Raw genomic sequence first — 22,588 nt, forward strand, 5'->3', positions numbered from 1 at the left:
GTTGACCATTATAAATATTTGTGAAGGTGTAATTTTAATTTCTGCCCTTTCCTGGTAGCACAAATTATACAGAAAAGCATCAAAGTACATTGATAGGAACAACGATATACATTTATTGAGTGTTTACCATAGTCTTCATTTTATGTATTCCATAATTACTCTACAACAACCCTATGGAGTACCAAGATAAAACCACTAACCCATTTTATATGTGAATAAACTGAGGGAAAGACAGAACAAATAAATTATCCAGTGTCACAGAACTAATGCATTGGCAGAGCCAGGATGTGAACTCAGAATTCTGAGTCCTGAGCTTTGGCTCTTTACTAAAACCTATACCCACGCTACCATCTGTGCCATCCTGAATACTGGTTATTTCTCTTCCAAAGCTACACAGTTCTTTCCAGTTCTACCTCAGACAATGGATTTCAAATCTTCAAGAAAGAAATTGGGTAATAAGCCCTAGAATACCATTTTGAGCTAAATAGTCAAAGCAAATACTGGCTCCTTACTCTGCTGACATTTCTACATAATATAAAATCATCCCAGCATGACAGCATAGATATTGATAAAATCCACCCAGTAGATACTACCTATTAAGTGCGTAAGTCAGTCCTAAAGAGTGAGAAGATGTTTCAAAGAGCATACTTATTTTTAACAAAGTGCTTTTCTGGTGGAAAGGAGGGAGAAAAAGTCTCAGGAGCAGGCAGATTCATTACCCACTACATGTCAGGCTGCCGCAGCTGTACAAAACCCAATCCAGTAGCTCCAAGTCCTTGCCATAAAGACCCTGGGTTGGAAGATAAAGTGCCATCGTTCTCAAGGGTAGAAACAGACGGTAATTGTGCAGCCACTGCTTTGTTTAAAGAGAGCCTCAGAGTCTAACAGGGACTGAGGACAGTGCTCGTGTTAAGGAGAAAATCTGGAAAATACCACTTCTTAGCATCAGCAGACCATGACATCGACCACATCTTACGGAGTATTGATTGGTAATCAAAAAAAGAAGAAAGGTTGGAAAAAATAATCAGCATCTCCCAGCACTCTGACAAAAGGGAAGCAAATTGCTCTACTAGCAAGACTAGGTCAGGCAGAGAGGTGTGAGCATGAGGAAGGATCGGGCAATGACCAAGCAAAAGATAGCTACTACCTCCCGGGGGCATAGCATCATGTTAGACTGGAGGGGGTAGATGGATACACGGGATGCGTGGTTAGATATACACGCTAAATAGGAGACCAGATCTCCACCCCAATTAGGAGTTCATCAACAAGCTAGAGGAAAGGGCCTACAATCCAAAAAAGATGATCACATACCCAGTGCCAGATCACTCATGACCGACCACCATCCTTGCTAATGTTGACTAGGTACAGCCACCGTGCCAAGTCCTTTCAAAGCACCACCTCATTTAATCCCCCCAAAATCATGGGAGGCAGACGTTGCTCATTTCCACCTCACAGTTTTTAAACTGACTGGGATAAAGTCCACAACTTGCTCCTGACCATGTAGCCAATAAGTGGTAGAGCTGGAAATCCAAAGCACCTTTGTTCAACTCCAAAGCTGATGCTTAGGCACTAGGTTGCAAAAACTCTCCCAAGCCTTCAGACACTCTTTCAAGAATGATCCCTCTGGTTACTGAGAGCCTGGAAGGCTCCCACAGGGAGGAGGGAGACGAGCTTCCAGAGAAACTTAAGGGAAAGAATCAAGAACATTTTAAGACAAGAAAAGGCCTTCGAAGACTGGGCAACCACTTGGTGGGCTATGGTCACACAATGTCACCAGTGTACACCAGTCACTTCGTATGCCAGGCTTTAGTGACACAGTAATGACTAATCTGCATGCAGTCCCTACCCTCCAGGGTCTCACACTCTCTCGAGGGAGGCAGATACCTCCACATGTCTTGAGAGAATGGATCTCTCAGGCAGGACATACTGCTGAGGCTCTGGCGCTATTTGCAACCCCCACCATTCACACCTGAGCCTAGAATGACAGGAGGTGTTTCTCTTCACCAGAGGGCATGGAGCGGCCCTAAGTCCATTTATAAAGTCAGTTCTCAGTTCTTGCACCACTCATCAGCTTTCAAATTGTTTTTCCCCAAAACTGATGTTACTTGCATTATTTCTACTTACGAGATGAAAAGGAGGCTTCATAAATATTTTAATATCAGCCTATCTTAAATTGGCATATAGAATATAAATGGGATAATAAGGTATAATTACATCCATTCCCCTTCTTGCCCCCAGCTTTTCCATCCAGAAGAAATCAGCTTTAAAGTCATTATGTGGGAAAGAGTAAGGTAGGTGCCAGCAAAGAGGAGAGGCAGGGGGGGAGGGCCACAGTGGCTCAGAACAGAGAAAAACTACAAGGGAGCCAACGGTCTTACACTGGAATTTCAAGTATTGGTGTGAATTCATGGTTTTCAAGACAGATAGATGAACAGACACACACAGACATGCAGACAGACACAAAGACATAGCTGTGCATGCAAAGACAGGTACACCGTTAATCCCCACTATTTGCAGATTCCGTATTTGCAAATTCACCTACCTGCTAAAATTTATTTGGAACCCCAACAGCACTCTCCTGGTTATTTGTGGACACAGGCAGAGTGGCAAAACGGAGTCATCTAGTGTATACATTCTAGCTGTGGTCCCACAAGAGGACGTTCTGCCTTTTTGTTTCAGCTGTCAGCCTAACATGCGGCCTTTTTGCAGTTTATTTAGTGTCACGATTTTTGCAGTTTTGTTGATGACGTAGCTGTTTAAAATGGGCCAAGCATAGGGGAACACTGTCTAGTGTTTCTAAGTCCAGGGAGGCTGAGATGTGCCTCATGGAGAAAACGAGTATGTTAAATATAAGCTTCACTCAGGCCTAAGTGCTGGTAGCCATTGAGTTCAGTGTTAGTGAATCAACAATATATTTTACATACCGTATCTTTAAATAGAGACACACATAAAACAAGGTAATGTTGTGACCAGAGGCTGGCAAGCACCTGGCCCTGTATTTCCCCTAGGAGCAATGGCTCCACGTTCACTAAGTCAGTGTTCCCTGAGACACTGTACAACATAATTACTGTGAATAACAAGAATCTAATATATTCCCTAGCTCTGCCCACTGAGAAGGCCTGGTATTGAGGAAATCCTAATATCAGGGAGCACACTTAGGGTTCAGATCTTGGCTTCGAATTACCTTGCTCTCATAAAAACTTCTAGGGCTCCATCGAGAAGAGAGTGATTGCAGGGATGAGCAAAAGCAAGTTTTAAGATAAATGTGGCACATCTTATTAAGTCAAGAATTGCCCAAAGAATGATGGGGAAGTGTCAAAAGCACACAGAAACCAGTTTGAAAGGGCTCCCACTGGCCAAATCAAGAATAAACACCAAAATGATAGTAACGGACATAGCTTAATGAATGCAATATGAAAACAGGAGTCCATACCAACAAAAATCAATGAATAAATAAAATGGAAGTCTGAGGAGGAATGAGAAGGCTACTCACTGATTTCTAAGGTAACTCCTTAGAACAGGGGTGGGGGGGACCTCTTCAGAGACAAAACCTGGCCAATAGCACCTGAATCATGGGATGATGTAATCATCATCAATCACGAGACACATCTAGATTGCACACCATCTGACAGGATGCAGGAACCACATAGCATCATGGCTGTGATATTCTTGCCAAAGAGGCAAAACATGAATTTAATCATGAGTCAAAACGTGAATCCAAACGGAGGGATGTACTACAAAATAACTGGACTTACATCTTCAAAAGGATCTAGGTCATGAAAGTCAAGGCAGGACTCATGGACTGTCCTGACTAATGAAGACGAAAGACATGAGACAAGTAACTGCAACAAATGATTCTGAACGTGATCGTCCTGCTACAAAGGACATGCAAGGGACATCTGGCAAAAGGCAAGGGCGCCTGAGGATTACATGGTAGCAATTTTGATGACTGCACTGTGGCTAGGTTCGAGGATGTCCTTTTACAGGACAAGTAATTAGAGGTGACTGTGCATTAGGTCAGGAACTCGTAATTGGATGCTTCAAGGAATCATTCTTTGCGCTGTACTTCCAGCATTTCTATAACTCTGGGATTGTTTAAGAAAGTTTTCCAAGTGTTAAAAAAAAAAAAAAAGATGCGTAACAGAGCAGTAAGCATGGCAAGAATGAAGCACACAGGGGCATTCTTCTTTAACTCTTCATCCACCCCTAAAGCCACATGCCCTCACCACACACCCACAAGCCCCGCAGGCTAACTGCACTGCCCCATCCTCTCCCACTCAGTCACTGTTCCTGTAAGAGTTCTCTACACTGACGGACCTCCAATTACTCACTGTATTCCTCATCTGGCTTCCGCTGAGCGCTGCCAAGAGTGTGCAGGCATTCCCGCTCCAGTCCTTACCTGTGAGCACTGCCCTGGACACCAGTGGCCCCTCTAGCAGACTCTCCCAATCTATCTGACCCACTCCTGCTCAGTCTTCTCCACAGGCTCTCTTCCTGGCTTAAACCTCATGGCCCGTGAGTTCTCTCCTAGTCCCTCTTCTGTACAAGCTTGCCTGGTGGATGGCTTCTGCTCTCAGGACTTGCATCCACCAGATCTGCAGATCTGTCCCCTGTGCTCCTTATCCAGTCTACATCAAATCTTCAAGCCCTTTCATGAGCATATCTACTTCATGTTCCTCAAATACAAACTCCTCACTTCTCCCCGTGCCACCACCCCTCCCCAGCTTGCTCCCCCTTCCTGTGTGCCTGATCTCAACAGAGCCAACACGCAAAATCCAACTGCCAACGCCAGAGCAGGGAGAGTCATCCTTGACATGAGCCTCTCCTGAGCTCCCACACTGGATAATCATCAAGTCCTGACTACGACCTCCCAAGAATCTCTCAAATCTGTCCTCTTCTCCAGCCACAGAATACCATCATTCCTGCCCAAATTACTGCAACAGTTTTCCACTGGGCTCCCCACTTCTACTCTTCTGCCCTTGAATCCACACTCCATATCTCACTCCGTGGACTTCCTAAAGTTATCAGACTAGGTCCTACGCAGCTTTACCCATTTGAAGGATACTGACTGCTCTTAGGAAAACGTCTACACACCTTGCTAGATACCACGAGATCTACTTTCAATGCTCTTAAAACCCTCTGCATCAACTACATTCAGTATTTTCCATCTCCACCTTGCTGGCAACAATGCCCCCAACATCCAGCAGAGTGCCTGGCACTTTGTAGATGTTCAATCAGTGCTTCCCGGAAGAGTCGGTTAGATGGGGGGAAGACAGCCCAACCTAATTTTTAGCACAAACACCAATCTTCACATATATAGAGTATTAAACAGGTCACTCAAGTCCTGGGCAAGGGCTTAACAAAAATGTCAGACAGGGTTTGCACAAAATTATTAGCTGCTCAAGGTCAAGGTCCTTGAGGTTAAAGAGGAAGAAGAAAAACAAACTGGCTCACAGCCATTCAGAGAGTGGTTCTTGCTGTCACATATCACAGCAGGACGTGATTCCACTTTAGATACTGTGTGAGGCCCACTGCCAATGGAGTGCTGACAGTTAACTCAGGAAGAGTGGGACAGCAGGTCCACCTGGGGACAGGGAGACACACGTGCACACACGTGTGTGCAGGGCCCAGAGGGAGTCAGATCAGCTCCACAAAGGGGCTAAATAATCCTGAAGGGATGAAGAACAAATTATAGGTAAAAATCAAATAAGAAACACTTAACAGAAACTCACTTGGCACACAACGGTGTCGAAGGATATTTCTGCACCTTTCATTATTCCCTATGTTCTCCTAAAACTCCACTAATAGATGGCCATTCTGGAGGCTTGCTGAAGAACAGAGGCCCAAATGCTCCCAACTATTGCCACCCACTTACATTAGGTCCTGCGGGGAAGTCAAAGGAGAGATGGAGCTGACAAAAAGCATGCAAAAACAATGGAATTAAGACGGCTTTAGTGGAAAACCATTAGTGAAATGGCATCGGCAATCTCATTAAGGAGGAGGAGTCACGCAGATGGGCCGCCTGCCATCAGCCTTTCAAGTCTCAGGAGGAGCTCTAGATGTCTGAATGACAAATGAAAAGCTACCATGACTTCTGTGACCCCATGATGGCTCTGATGTCTACTGAGCACTAAGGAAGATCTTTCCCCTGGAGGAGAGAGAGTCTTGAGAGAAATCCAAGGGTGCTCGAAGGGCAGAAGAAAGCCCACGAACACAAAAAAGAAAAGCAATATCCAAGGGACTCATGGCCAAGGATGAGAAAGTTACAGCTGTGCAGACACAGCAGTAGCGTAACGACACGGAAAATGCATCGGCAGATGAGAAGATGGCCGAGAGCAGTCCAACCACTGACGGCAGTGTCTCCATACGGAGCCGCAGCCCAGCATGGATCCCTGGCCATGTGCCAGGCCTGTGCTGAACACTACTATGAACTCCATTCTAAACAGAAGACATAGGGACAGAAAAGCAGATGTCGCTAATATTTATAAATCTAGTCGGTGGTGGAATTCAGACTTGAACCCAGGTCTGCCCAGTTTCAGAATCAATGACTGTACCTATTGTGCATGGCTGCTTCCAACCAGATAGAAAAGGGGGTATGCACTTAAACACTCCTTGAAGAATCCAATAGCGAGGAAGTCTGATAGCAATGCTGTGATGAACAAAAGCCTAACCACTGACCTAATGCTTGGGTCTGTGCAACACATGCTCAAGTCAGGGATGATCGGTGTTTTGACCTACTATCCTTTGTGGAGACAGTATGTTCTCTAGGCCTGGACTCCACCATCACTGACTTCTTACTCTGCATCCACAGGTGTTCCTTTCCTAGTATGACAATAATTCCACCCAAAAGATCTTCTCAACATGGCTAACGTCTCCTTACTAAATTCTCTGTGTCATCAGTAACACTGTTAACGAATACAAGTTAACTAGTCACACCGCTGTGATCCTTGTTACGCCTGTTACTATTATCACTATGCAAGACCATCCAAGTGTACCCTATGTAACCAAGGGAGGGAGATTCCGATGTTCTGTCCTTCAAATACCTCCCTGTGATGCACGCCAACCTGAAGCAGCACTTCTTGAAAATGAAAACTGAGGCAAACACAGGAGAATGGCTCACCTGTAGCAGGGAAAGGCCAGACAGTTAAACGTGGCACAGCCTCTCCACCAAACAGATGGGCTCACGGGCAACTTTGATTTGGAAAGGAGTCGTGGGGACAAAAAGGCAGAGTGCAAGGGTACCCGCAAAGAGCAAGGTCTCCTGGCAGAAGAGGGGTGGTGCAAGAGCGAGCAGCTCATATAGCGGCTTTCCAATTCAACAGCTTCCCACAGCAGCAGCCATGGCAGTATGCCCGATTCTAGTAGGAGAAAATGGTTCCGGGGGTTTGGGGGGGCATCCTAGAGGCTTAGCCTAGAGCCAGTTCTGCCTCCACACCTTCCAAGGATTCTGGAAGCACTCACCCCTGCATTAAATCTACTTCAGCTTTAACTCCCTAGAGTAGATTCTGTGTCTAGTACAGGAAATGTGAGCAGTAACAAGAAGCTCATCACTTTTATTAGTTTATTAAATTCATAAAATATTAGGTATAAAATACTTAGCCACAAAGGATAAAGAAACAAACTCAATTTATTTTAATTATATTTTGCTATAATATCATTTGGGCCAGGGTAATTCATATAAACCATAGGATCACACAATTTTATAACCCTAAACCTGCACTCTAATTCACCTCATTCATAAACATGAGATAACTTGACCTACTTTCTAATATATTCAGCTCCTTCTTGTCTGCATTAATCTGCAGTGACATTTTAAAAGTTGCTCTAATAATTTCCATTATATGAAAATGCATTTTATCATTTATATCATCTTTGATTTTCCTCCCACAAACAAAATACCATTTTCTCAATAGTTAGCTGCAAATGTCGCAGGAAGGGGAGAGCTACAAGACAGCTGACACAAAGGGCTCGTTGGTGAATGGGCTCAGCCGTGGGTTTCTCGATGGGGTGAGGGTGGGAAGTAGGAGCAGGAATGAGAGGGTTCTACCCTAAACCCTCACATGTGGAATGGTGAGTTTGGTGCTCTCTTTATATGTAACCAAGGGGAGATTAGAGAGTACGAATTTCATAAATAAATGCAAGTTCCCTCTCAAACAATATAATGAGGCCATTGCTTCTCAATAATTCTCTAATCTCAGGTAATAAAGAAGAAATGCACTCCCACAGACACCTTCCAATTGCATCCCTGTTAAGAAAATCAGCAGCCAGGGGTGCCTGGGTGGCGCAGTCGTTAAGCGTCTGCCTTCAGCTCAGGGCGTGATCCCGGCGATCTGGGATCGAGCCCCACATCAGGCTCCTCTGCTAGGAGCCTGCTTCTTCCTTTCCCACTCCCCCTGCTTGTGTTCTTTCTCTCGCTGGCTGTCTGTCTCTGTCAAATAAATAAATAAATAAATAAATAAATAAATAAATCTTTAAAAAAAAGAACATCAGCAGCCTCCTGACCAGCCCGGGCTCTGTCCTTCTGACTGAGCCCTTTTGCACTCACTGTTGATAATCCTTTTGAGCAGGTCCTCCTTGTGCTCAAGAACTTTCTATGGCTCCCAAATGCTCAGAGCAGAGTTTGGCGAACTATGGCCAACAAGCTAAGAATGATTTTTACAATTTTAAATTGTTGGGGGGAAAATTCAGACTTCTATTTCATAATACATGATAAGTGCATGAAATCCAAATCTCAGGGCCCATAAATCTAGTTCGCTTGCAACACAGCCACACTCGTTTATTTATGAATTGTCTGTGGCTGCTTTTCATACTCTGATGGCAGACTTCAGTAGTCCCAACAGTGATGGTAGCTTTAAATATTTACAATCTGGGTCCTTCGCAGGGAAAAGGTTGCCAACTCCTGCCCTGAAGCAGAAGACTGAAAGCCCCTGGCCTGGCAATGCAGTTCATGGAAACTTACACTCCACCAACCTTCGTAAGCCTGGTTTTCTTTTACTTCAAGGCAGAATGTCTACGTCACCCAAAAGCTCTTCTCCATCTCTCCCAAGCCTAATTTCCCTTTCCCATCCCAAAGCTCAGTTCATCCCAACAGCTTGCAGACATCCTTCTCTTTCTTCATAAAGAGTCACATTATAAATATACTTTTAACTTCCATAAAGTTGGAAAAGACAAATGATTTTATGAGTGCCCAAGGCTATTCTACACAGTACTATTCCTAGTAAGTAAAAGATGAAAAACATCATGTCCACCAAGAGGGCAGGCTGAGGAAGTTAGAACAAACCCACACAATGGTGGGCCATGTAGCTGTGCAAAGGAGTGTGGATTATCTCTCTGCACCACCATGGACAAAAGCCAGGATAGATTAACTGAAAAAAGCCAGGTAGATAAAAGTGTGTACAGTATACTACCATGTACTGGAAAAGAGAGGGATATGCAGATATGAAAGCACACACATATTTGCTGGTATCAAAAAACTGTGCAAGGATAAACCATATTTATTTTCAAATGCTACATATGAGGAAGGAGGAAACAGGATGGCGAGACAACATGGGTAAAACCAAACACCTCTGAATATGCCTCATGTTATAGATGAGACTTGGAAATCACGAAAATACTGCACAATATTCCATTGAAAAAGGGAATCTCTAAAAACCACAAATAAAATCAAACAATGAACCTAACTATATACACAGCTGGTGACACAATCACACAGATAAGAACTATGCCAAACATCTTGACGACTAGGTCTCTTGTGTATGCAGCATGAAATAAAGCAAATGAAAAACTATGGTATCACTGAGAACTGGGGGAGAGGAAAGAACATAGATATAAAATTGATAAAGTAAACCCTGTAAACCTGGATTTTACGTAGAAGTATCTATGCACTAATAACTGGTTTTGTCCTTATATAAAACATACACACAAACACAATCACAAATATATGGACATAGTCCCTAGTTTGGTCTACTGAAAAGATCCAGAAGCAATGACGAATCCAATGACAATACACATTCCTAGTTTTCATTGTACCTTCCAAACACTCAAAGGAACCAAGGTTCCTTGGAGAAGCAGTTGTCTAAGTCTGGAGTAAGAAATGGGTAAGACAACCGTGTGACATTGTATCACACCAGAAGAATACAAAAAAAAATTCTTGTCAAAAGGACTTGGGAGCCAACTTGAATCAGTTGCTACTGGTCAAACATGGGTCAATGTGATGATCAGTAGGAAAATTTGAAATGCATCAATTATATTTACACTGAAAAAAGAAAAAAACAAAACAAAAATTAAAACTTCAGCGATCACTGCTAGAGAATCCCACCAGGGAACTCACTGTTTTGAAAAGATAGGGAAAATATTAAGCGTTTATCCTTTCCTACATAAACCCCAAGGTAAACAAGTAATTGACATTAAACTTGTCTTTATGTAAGTCTTCTCATATACAAATAAGGAAGGAATGACAGAACTGCAATCACGATTTCGCCATCACTAATAAACTAAAGGATACGGGCAATGACCAAAGACCAATAATATCACCAATAATATCAAAAAGAGAGACCACCAGTGACTATGTATTTAATGAAAATACGCAGCCTGCATATGATGTAGCATTGACTAAAAAGAAAAAAACATCCAGATTTGAATCTGACCCAAACTCAAGCTTTAACAAATCACAGAAAATACAAGGAACAGAGAAACAAGTTAAATAGCACGAGGGAGAAGAAATCATTAAAATTCACACTACAGGAGATTCTATAGAATTTCTCAATCTTGGGACTATCAACACTTTAGGCTAGATAAGTCTGCTGTGACGGGGCTGCCCTGTGTAAAACCCAGTTTCTTCAACAAACAAATCACAGGAGGGCAGGGGGAGATGGGGGGGTGGTCAGGACAGATTAAAAGGAGATTAGAGACAAATCTTTCAATTGCCATGTAGAAGCCTTATTTGGATTCTGACTCAAAGAAACAAAAAAAGCATGTAGGACAACTGAAAATTCAAACATTAATTTGATATTTATTTTTTTAAAGATTTTTTTTTACTTATTTATGAGATAGACAGAGCCAGTGAGAGAGGGAACACAAGCAGGGGGAGTGGGAGAGAAAGAAGCAGGCTCACATCAGAGGAGCCTGATGTGGGGCTCGATCCCATAAAGCCGGGATCACGCCCTGAGCCGAAGGCAGACGCTTAACCGCTGTGCCACCCAGGTGCCCCTTAATTTGATATTTAATGATATTAAGAAAATACTGGTAATTTTTATGTGTTTACTGTGATACGGTGTAAGTTCTATCTTTTAAGGACATATACTGAAATATTAATACAAGAGAAAAAAATAGCAAAGATGTGCTTCAAAATCATGAATGGGAAGAAAGAAGGGTATAGACGAAACAAAGCTAAGGTTAATCCTTGTTGAACCCGGGTAGTGGACCCATAGTTGACTATAAAATTCTCTTCACTTTTGAATGTATTTGAAAGCTTTGATGAGAAAAGTTATGAATAATCAATCTGGCAGGCAGTTCCACTCCCACTCTTCTCACTGAGCAAGCAAGCCCCAGAAAGACCATGGGAGGGACACAAGAATTTTCAGCAACTAAGGGAGCCCAGGAAAGGAAGTTTCTTGTGGGGTCCTATGTAGATACCAAAAGTCATTCTAGAGTTTACAACATGGCACTTAAACACACGTGACAAGTACTTAGCAGCAAGCTCTTGCAGAGGGAGAAAAGCCACTTTGCTGGACTGACCATTCTCTCCAGAGAATACCAACCCCCCATATGACATCCTCCCAAGGGACATGTAGGAGCAATTTTGTCTCTAAGGGATTATTACTTTAAGCACTGATTTTAAAAGTTTACCCTCACTTTTCATATCCTGCAAAAGAGGAAAAAAAGTTTACCTCCAAGAAAGACGTGAAATTTTACTCATCCTGCAAGGAGTCCAAGTCCCTGCCAACCCTGCCTCAGGACTTCATTGTAGGTGAGAAAACATCAACTTCTATCTTGTTTAACCCACTGCCATTCACAGTCTGTTCTGCTAGAAGTAGCAAAACTTAAACCAATTAACCCAGAAATAAATGCTGCTTTCTCTTGGAAACCTGACCAAACAGAACAAGGCCCACATCATTATAGACGCTCCAGTGACAGTTTGTACTTCTGTCCTTCTTAGTTCAGAGCATTGAATATGCTTCCTCTGAATCCAAACTTTTTTTTTTTTAAGATTTTATTTATTTATTCGACAGAGATAGAGACAGCCAGCGAGAGAGGGAACACAAGCAGGGGGAGTGGGAGAGGAAGAAGCAGGCTCTCAATGGAGGAGCCTGACGTGGGGCTCGATCCCAGAGCTCTGGGATCACGCCCTGAGCCGAAGGCAGACGCTTAACCGCTGTGCCACCCAGGCGCCCCTGAATCCAAACTTCTGAGAACAGTGGCCAACACAGGGGACAAGGCCCTTACTCTCCCACAGCTCATGCTCTGGGCCTGCATCAAACTTTCTAAAAAGCCGGCAAAAATGAATTGAGCATCCTGCGTGACCCCAATGCCTGGAGCCAAAAATTCTGCAGGGGAGATGGAGTCATTTTCACTACTTAGAGGTAAATGAATGGAAGAATATGTAACTAATTTGGGGAATATTCAGCATCAGATAATTAAAAAAAGCATTTTTTAAATCTTATTCCCTTCTCTTGCTCTTTAAAGGGTTGGGTTCTGTCCCACTCTTGTAGAAGCAACATTTCTAACCATGGGAGAAGTTTTTGTTTTTTTTGTTTGTTTTTTTAAAGATTTTATTTATTTGACAGAGACACAGCGAGAGAGGGAACACAAGCAGGAAGAGTGGGAGAGGGAGAGGCAGCTTCCCCCTCAGCAGGGAGCCTGATGCGGAGTTCCATCCCAGGACCCTGGGATCATGACCTGAGCCGAAGGCAGACGCTTAACAACTGAGCCACCCAGACGCCCCAGAAAGTTTTGATCAAGATTTAAACTGTCCAAATAGATTTGGCCCCCTAAATCACTTTTTTAAAAAAAGTTTTTTATTTATTCATTTGAGAGAGAGCGAGAGAGCACGAGTGAGTGAGAGCACAAGAAGGGGGAGGGTCAGAGGGAGGGGAGAAGCAGACTTCCCACTGAGCAGGGAGCCCTATGCAGGGCTCAATTCCAGGATCCTGGGATCATGACCTGAGCCAAAGTCAGATGCTTAACCGACTGAGCCACGCAGGCGCCCCCCCCCACCCCAAATCACTTTTAAACAAGTGTCAAGGGACCTATATGACTGAAGATTAGTGACCTTTGTATAATGGAACCAAAAATGTCTCATACAGATTATAACCCTCCTTGATTAGCACCCTATCCTATCCTTATGATCAATAAAGGTAAAAATTACAAATAGCCAACACAGAATTAGATTGTTCCAAGTTCTCAGTAGGGTAACTTTGGACTGCTTATCACTACTGTATTTTAATGCAGGAAATTACTCCTGGTAGCCACTGCAACAAGGTAAACGTTTACCCCAATCTATGCATGAAGACTCGCCCTCACTAAGGCTAGCTGTCCCTTCCAGAAGTAAACTAGGTGCTGCTCCAAAGATTTCCCTTTCATTCACTACTTACACTTCAGAGCATAAACTTAATAGGTCAAGAGGTTAAGTAAGCACTATTTACACCAGTGCTAAGGCCACCATGACTTAACAGAGGGACAAAGAGTAACTCCACCCAACCCACTCATCCATGGGCTATTTGCCTAAGGAGCAGATGGTCAACTCAAAGGGTCAAAGCAACTTTTCCCCACTTCTCAGCAGGGTTGAGCATGTATGAAGTCCCATTTCTCACTTCAAATTCACAAAGGGAACACTGAGGAGGTAAGGACAGTCCCATTTCCAGTCACAGAATTCTGTATAATGAGTTCTTGGCCATAGAGTATACCCACAGCCAGGAATTGAGCTGATTTTCCTTAGAGCAGCCACAATTGTCTTGGGGTGGGGGTGGGGGGTCTCGTGTGCTGAGGAAAGGGTGTAAAATGTTGCAGAGAGGGACAAATCTTTTCTCACCTATGAAACCACACCTATGCCCCTAAACCACCCCAGGATCTAAGAAGCACTTTCCAGTGGAGGCCTTGGAGGAGTCTCTGATCCAGATCTCAACCTCCTCACGGAAGCACTGCCAATGCTTCTGTCTCACAGGGCTGGTGTGAAGATTTCAACACATACCAGGTTTCAAACACCTAGGTGCCTAACATATCAAGTCCTCAATAAATGATGGCTAATTTTACACACCAGGTCATCGGCCCTTCAAAGACACCAGAGCCTGAAGCTATTTTTCTGACAGTATTACCTGTATGGCCGTGAGCACTTGCTTAGAGGCAAGCAGCACACCCTGAGATCAAATGCTTCTGGTGGAAGTTGGAGGGCAGGGGGCTGTGGGAGTAAGATCTCCAAACATAAAGTGGGTTTCCAAGAAGGATGGCAAGACTGAGAGGCCAGGCAAACCTGAGGCTGAGCCCAAGACAGCTGGTGCCACGTAAAAGAGAGAACCGGTTCAAACATGCTCCACAGAGGTGCGGGGACATCAGGCTCCGAGAGGAAGGACTATCATCTCACCACACACTGGGCTGTGACGGGAACAGCTGCTACCTTGATCACAACAGAGTAAGTGCTTGCTTCTTGGATTTCACATCCAGAATTGAGTCTTAGGTAAGCCATGGAAGCCCTCACTCAACAATATTAAGTATTACCAACTCTGAGCACCAGAATATCAAAGGTACAGGGGCATCTGGGTGACTAGGCCTCCGACTCTTGGTTTTGACTCAGGTCATGATGTCAGGGTGGTGGGACTCCCCCCCCCCCCCCGTTGGGCACCCCACTCAGTGGGGGTCGGTTTCTCTGCCTGTCTCTCTCCCTCTCCCATGCTCTCTCTCCCTCTAAAATAAGTAAATGGATCTTTAAAAAAAAAAATTAAGAAAAAAAAATCAAAGGTACAGCTGCCTCAAATGGAGATGTGGATGCGGGGAGGTGGTAAACAAGAAACAGCCTACATGATAGGAGACAGAGCAAGAAAGGAGGAGGCCACTGAGGTGCAGGGAGGAAGCAGCTGTAGGACTGAAAATGTGAATCAGCTCAGGGAGGAAGGGAGACCGGGACGGTCAGGGCGAGCTCATCAGCAATCACAACAAGACACCATAAACAGCTCTTAAAACTGATAACGTGAGACATGATGCTGCAAGCATAATATTTATACATGTGGAAGTCGCAAAAGTGAAAATGATCTACAGGAAAAAAAAAAAAAGGTGGTTGCTTCCGAGAAGGAAGACTAAGTGAAGGAAGAAGTGGAGTAAAACCCTTGTTGCTTTTCATTCTAAGCTGTTTTCTGCAGGATTTTCTGTTTTAAACCATGTGTATGCATTACTTTGACTTACATTATTTTAAATGAAAGATCCTAAGACTTTTGTTTAGATCATAGCATTAGAGTTTTTATCAACTTTTACCACTGCAGCTGGCCTTATAGTGAGCTTACTTTTATTTTAAAGTCATATTTAAACTCTGCAAGTAAACTAGTCATTTAATGGCTCTGGAAAGCTGTCCAATTCTGATTTGTGGCAAATAGAACAGCTTTGATGATCACGTTAGGGCATCAGAATATGGGACTTCACAGCTAAAATATGGGATTTTTAAAGGTTTGTGTTCTCTAGGAGACCATTTAAATGCAGACACGAATATTCCAGAACCCGTAAGTCCATGAAATCCAATCTATTCTGAGAAAAGGCTCAAATCTTGAGCTCTCACAGGGCTGTCTAACTCTGAGAGAATTAACTAATGAGCATAATTAGCCAAAGAGTGTAAGGAAACAGCACATTCTATTATACCCATGCATTCTCAAGTTTAATTATGAAAAACAGTCTGGAAATTGTTGTTCTGAAACATTTAGGAAGCACAGACAGCAGAGTGAGAAGCCTAGCACATGTCAGGGAATCCTGATCAAGGATGTGATGCTAATTAGGACTCCCAGTCACTCAGGGAGCCCACAGGGGGTGAGCCAGTGGCAGTGCCTACAGCCTACAAGCCAAGGAATCCAAAGAATCTGGCTAACAAAGGATGGCAGGCAGACCAACTTGCACAAGAGATCACATTTTTAATGAAAAATAAACATAGGAACGCACCTTCCCTGACGTCATAGCTTTTAAGGGACCGACACAGCATGACGAATGGCAATGTAGATCCTGCTTTGACTTTGAGAGATTCAAGACCCTCTCTGAAAACAGCCTGGGAATTCTAAATTCCCAGAGAGCCAAAAACAAGGTTTTTCATTTAAAATTGGTTTTTAAATATTTTTCTTACAAGCCTGCAGCGAAAATGAAGATAAGTTCGGAATATTACATTTTTTTTTCCTTAAATCCGGAATATACCACGAGTCATTAAGTACAACGCTCAACATATCATTTATCACATGCCCCTCGCCCTCTACACTTTATCAATCTCGCTCTTCTCTCTCATGCACGCAACCCTTTAAAAGCACATGTTCATTCCTGGGAAACATGGCTGTCTCCAATTCTTAATTGTTCATCCCTACAACATCTCGCCCAGCAGTGCCTGGCCTTCTGAAATACTCAGAACACGACTGATAGATTTTATTTTTTCATTCATTAAGTTGCATTCAGACTCAGCCAGGCCCATGTCCCTTAAAGCACGTCCCTTCTCCTCTCTCTGGTTTATGTCAAAATAAAAGCTCCTGCTAGCATTTATTCACGACTTTAGACACTTACAGAAGTGTCAAGATTTCAGGTAATTTCTCATATTCTAATACCTTTCAGACAAATGTCTCTGTTGTTGTTTGATCTAGTTTTTCCCTAAAAAGCTCAGTGAAATAAATATCTCCTGGAAGCAACCCAACTGAACCATACAAATCAGGCAATAAACCAATAAACCCAGTTGAGTTGACAGAGGGAATACAAGGTAAGTCTGTCAAATATTCATTTAAGTTTCCAGAAAATAGGAATGTTAAAGGAAAGCCAGAAATCACTGGGGGAGGAATTCCAAAGGACCGAACCACTGTGTTCCAATCAATGTGGGCCAGAGTATAATTTCACAGAACTTTCCAAAGCAGCTGGGATTATGTCGGCATCCTGAGATAGGTGTTTTAGTTGCTCCTTCCCCATACTATTTTCCTGTCCTAGTCATTCAGTCCTCCACCCATGCTGCCCCCATACACACCCCTACACGCCACAGAGAAATAAATGGAAAGCACAGTTTTCCATTCTATACGGACGCAGGGCATAAGAATGCACTTGGCACACTGCTTTCAGATCTGAAATCCCAGGAAAGGCTTAGGTCTGCCATGTTTCCTGCCCACTGTGCCCAGGCCCTTTCATCAAACAGGACTGCCTAGTGCCCCCTGCAAGTCCCTATAGGACAAAATGCACAACCAATGGGTCCTGGGCAGGACAGCTCCCTTACTCTTGCCCACTCTGTGTGCCTGTGATCTCACTGCTCTCAGCTCCGAGCTTTCAGCTGTACCTTCCACCCTTACCCAGCCCTACCCTCCTCACACACAATCTTTACATTGGCTTCCCTGGAGTCAGGCATCCAGGCCTCCACATCCCTAGCTCTCAGTGTTCCCACGTCACAGGTACACACTTACCTGTCAGACACCACCTGGTCAGAGGCTGCGAAGGGAAGATTCTGTACCCCTTTTTCCAACAACTTAAAACACTGTTGAGTTTATTTTACATGGATTGCAAGGTGGCTCAGAGCCCAATTTCATGGTCATGTGAATAAGCCATTTTTGAGGGGTTTCCCAACAGAACTATCCCTTCTCTTCTGTTTGACCTCTGACCTCTCAGGTTCAACTAGGCTAGTTGTCAGCATTTTCTAGAAATAGCTGATGTATAACCACAGTAAATTTCTATCCTGCTTCAAAGGAAGGACACAGTTTTGGAGGCAGAAGAGCCTTAAGCAGTCAGTCATGTATGCCAGTATGCTCCATATGTCAGTCATCAGGCCAGTGCTGGCTAGTTCATGGCTAACAGTGCCTGGCCAGCAGAGCAGTGACAGGTAGGAGAGGAAGAGCATTTTCATAATGCTAAAAACGTACAAACTAAAGACAAGTTTATGACATTCCTACTTTTTGTATTAAAATACTTCCTTCATGAAATGTTAGATGGTAGTTTTTTAAATCCTTAATTATGAAAAATTCTAAACACAAAATAGAAAGAAAAGATATAAATATAGTGAACCCTCAGGCACTCATCCAGGCTGAATAATCACCAACTTTGTATATACATAGCCAAAAATATATATTAAAAATTGGTCATGAAATTTTTTTTCCCCTATTTTACAAAATCTCAAAGTGTGGAAATGACTGGGCTGGGCCAGCATACATTTTACAGATGAGTATATGAAAACTAGCAAAGATTAACCTGTCCCCAGTTATGCAGCTGGTCAGGAACAGAACCTGTAAGCCTGGTGTGCCATGATATGGTTTTTGAGTGTGGGGCAAAAACCAACGCTTCTTAACCTGTCAAAGGTCGATCCAGGCATACCAGGGACCTACAGAAGATCACCTTTGTTCCTGCTGAGGGTACACCACACATGCTACTTGGGATCATGCAGCCCCACCCAGGACTATCGAAGGGGGAAACCCATAACCTATACCCAAAGCTTATCTCCTGTTAGAGTAACTGTGTGCCATGCCTAGAGGGCTCCAGGAACCACCAACCAGTTTCATGGTGCAAAGACTACTAGAATTTTCTACATTAATTCCTTATCCAATCCTTCAAAAATGAAAAGTTTAGGGGGCGCCTGGGTGGCACAGCGGTTAAGCGTCTGCCTTCGGCTCAGGGCGTGATCCCGGCGTTATGGGATCGAGCCCCACATCAGGCTCCTCCACTATGAGCCTGCTTCTTCCTCTCCCACTCTCCCTGCTTGTGTTCCCTCTCTCACTGGCTGTCTCTATCTCTGTCAAATAAATAAATCTTTAAAAAAAAATTTTTTTTTAAAAATGAAAAGTTTATAAAACAAACAGGTGTGAATAAATGAGAATTCATGCAGAAAGGCTAAAAACAGCTCCTCATCCCATTTTGCAGGCCCTATCTTCACCCCACCCAACTAAAAATGGTGGAAAAAATAAACAGCATTGTAAAGAGCAAGACCATCAGCGACATGCCTGCCTCAGAAAATGTCAAATCAGACAGTGAAAGGGACAATGTTTCAACACTTGCATTTTATCAATGCAGGGGAGCAGCTAATGATAAGAAGATATATTTTTTCAAGGACTCACCTGAATTCTCAGTTTATGTAAAGAGTTGATTTCCCTGAAGATATCCTAAAGCATCTGAGAAGCCTTCCAGCAGCAATACCTAAAATAGTAATAAAAATCATCGAAATCGAGTTATGTTAGAAATGTCAGTTTTCATAGGAAAAAAAAATGTATCTACACATTTGGTCGTCCCCCCCGCCCCAAGCATGAAAGGAAGTAACTCAGGAAACAATGAATTTCCGCTACAACACATGGGCTGGGAATTCTCTTTACCAACAGGGAATTGAGGTCCCAAGACAGTTACTTCAAAGACCAAAATTATGTTACTGTTGGCAAAGAGGCAAAAACACATTTTTCCCCCTTTCCTGTGGTAGAAGTAGCACTTCAAATTTAACAAAGACCAAATGTATACATTTCCTCACCCACTTGCTCCCACCCCCCCCGTGTTTAAAACAAAGATTAGACATTCTTAGTCTTTTTAAAATTAGCTTATATGAGCTCTTCTTGTCTCGTTCACCCTTTTCCTACTTAGTTTCTCTTCTACCGTGTCTGTGAAGTGGCTCCTTCTTGCCTCAACTGATTTCACGTCATTCCCAGTTCTCTGAGCCACTCAAAACAAACCATCTAGCACCTCAGTCCCTGGAAACCCAATTGGAAGCCAAGAAGATCCATCGACTGCAAAAATCAAGATGTCTCAGCCACAGTTAACAAGCAGATATCTGAGTGACAACATACATGTGATTCAATGAAACAGAACAGCCAGACACAGAACCAAGTATTCAAAACAGACCAAGTACATGGAATCATATCTGGGTAGTGTGTGAGTCTGGTTCATAAACAGTGCTGGTTAGCTATCAAGGAGGGAAGAATCTAGATCTCTACCTATGAAAACAAACTCCAAATAGAATCAGGTGAGTACTAGAAGAATATACCAATAATTTTATAATATACAGACAGAAAAGGCCTTTCTAAACATGACATCAGGGGCTCCTGGCTGGCTCAGTCCATACAGTGTGCAATTCTTGACCTTGGGGTTGTGAGTTTGAGCCCCATGCTGGCTGTAGAGATGGCTTAAAAATAAAATCTTTAAAAAAATAAATAAAAATAAACCTGACATCAAATGCTGAAACTATAAAGGACTGAGACATTTGGCTAGCTACCTTTTTAAAGTCTCCAATTAATGAAAAAAAAATAAATCTCAAATTTATGAATGGGAAAATTAAGTCAAAAATAAAAGCAAAGAACAAAAGGTATTTCCATCAAAAGGTGAAATAAGAAACTAGGTAAGATATTTACACAGCAGACATATAAAGGTTGCTATCCTTATTAAGCAAAACATTAAGCAGTAAGAAAATACTCCCCTCAAAATGGATAAAGCCAATAAACTTTCCATGAGAAGAATTATAATAGCAATAAACATATGAAAAGATAATCAACTACACTAACAATGAAAAAATACATCTTTGGGGCACCTGGGTCTCAGTGGTTAAGCACTGCCTTCATGACCTGCCTTCGGCTCAGGTCATGATCCTGGGGTCCTGGAATCGAGCCCCGAATCCAGCTCCCTACTCAGTGGGAAGCCTGCTTCTCCCACTACCCCTGCTTGAGCTTGCTCTCTGACAAAAAATAAAATCATTAAAAAAAAAAAAGAAAGAAAGAAAAAATATACCTTTAAAAGAAGATTGAGATATTTTTTAACCTGTCAGGCTGATAAAGATGTCAAAGACTGACAATAGCCAGCGTTACAGACATAGCTCATGATTTTGTCCTTATTTTATTAATGTCCACTAATTTTATTTTGTCCACGTGTAAAATGACACATTCTTTGATCCAGCAATACCACCTCTAAGAATTTACTCAAAGTAGTTAATTGTCTAAGCGGAAAGATGGACATACATAGCATTATTAGTAATTATGAAGGAAAACGAGTCAATGCCCTCAAGGTTCACAAATAGGAGACATGTGAAACAAACCATACAGACTCTGGAAATAATGATGGAGATCTGTATTTATTGATATGAAAAGATACCCATGTGAATAAAATAGGTCAATGACCATGCACACTATGATTCCATCTGTGCATGCGTGTGAATGTTCCCAGATGTCTTAAGACTTATCTAGAAGGATGTTTATCAAAATAGTTACAACTACCCTGGATTATCAGAATTTTAGAGGATTTTCATTTCTTATACTGTTTGAATTTCTTATAATGAGCATGATTTTTCCAAAGAATACAATGGAGCCGTATTTAAATCCCATGCTCAAGTGTCAAGTGTTACACTACATAGATTTCTACTTGCTTTCTGTCAGCTTTCCTCTCAACTTACTGACATTTGTATCACAAATGTGCTTGTAATGAACACCAATTAGAGTTCCCTGTCTCATCTCCAGCTCCTGTTCATTCCCCAGAGCCAGTTTGTCTTTGCATTTGGGTTCCTAAGACACACCTGTATCCTTATTATAAATGTCCCCCCATTTTTTTTTAAGGTAAGCAGGTCAATTCAGTTGGTTACTTGTGACCAAATGATTACCACATAATACAGCGCTTTTTATTTTCCATCTTCTCAATCATCCCATCCCATTTAAAAACAGAACAGCAAACCCTGCAATCACAAGAATGAAGATTTATCACATAAAATGTCATGTAATGTTTATGACCTACAGCTGAAGAAACTGAAGCAAGAGACTCAAAGCTAGTGCAACAAAGGCAAAACTATTTCAAGAGACAGGTAGATTCATCCCTGACTAGTAAGAGAACTGATGAAAAGAGTATTTGAATAAAAATAAAAACAAATGGGACATACTTGTCCAGATGGGCCATTTCTATGGTTAAAATATTCTCCACTATGTTTTAACCACTTCACTGATTTATTTTTATTGGATTATGTTTATCTATGAAAAGCCTTTTTTTCTATTTAGACCATAAAATACAGTAATGTTTTCCCATAATGGGACCATTATGTTCAATTTATCTCCAGCAAACAAATTTATTCTTCTCATTGCCCTATTTTTAAAGGTTGAGAAGTTCCATATAATGCATGAATCCTCCTAATACCATAATTGTAAACCTGGTTAAAAAGCTATAATCCCGGGGGGGATTAAAGATGGCGGAGGAGTAGGGGACCCCTTTTTCAGCCGGTCCCCTGAGTTGAGCTGGATAGGTACCAGACCAGCCAGGAATATCCACGGAATCAGCCTGAGACGCAGGAAGACACATCTGGATCTCTACAAATGAACATCTCCAGCGCTGAGTATCGAGGTACGAAGCGGGGAGCCGTGAAACCACGCACAGATATCCGAAGCTAAACAGAAGGGGGAGGGAGCCGCAGTGTCAGGGCGCCGGGAAGCGGTAGCCACCT

The 22,588-nt window shown here is 42.7% G+C and overlaps 1 protein-coding gene across 13 annotated transcripts in view; it reads right to left on the bottom strand.

Annotated features, from left to right (window-relative positions):
- Nucleotides 1–22,588, bottom strand: part of TLN2 (talin 2) — a 422,904-nt gene that overhangs the window by 231,715 nt on the left and 168,601 nt on the right. For all 13 annotated transcript variants that reach the window (XM_034660877.1, XM_034660886.1, XM_034660882.1 and 10 more), the window contains one exon: nucleotides 19,251–19,329. The gene's annotated coding sequence lies outside the window, so the exon portion shown is untranslated. The remainder of the gene's footprint in view (nucleotides 1–19,250; nucleotides 19,330–22,588) is intronic.

This window comes from Ailuropoda melanoleuca, chromosome 5 (genome assembly GCF_002007445.2).
Source record: "Ailuropoda melanoleuca isolate Jingjing chromosome 5, ASM200744v2, whole genome shotgun sequence".
NCBI lineage: Eukaryota > Metazoa > Chordata > Mammalia > Carnivora > Ursidae > Ailuropoda > Ailuropoda melanoleuca.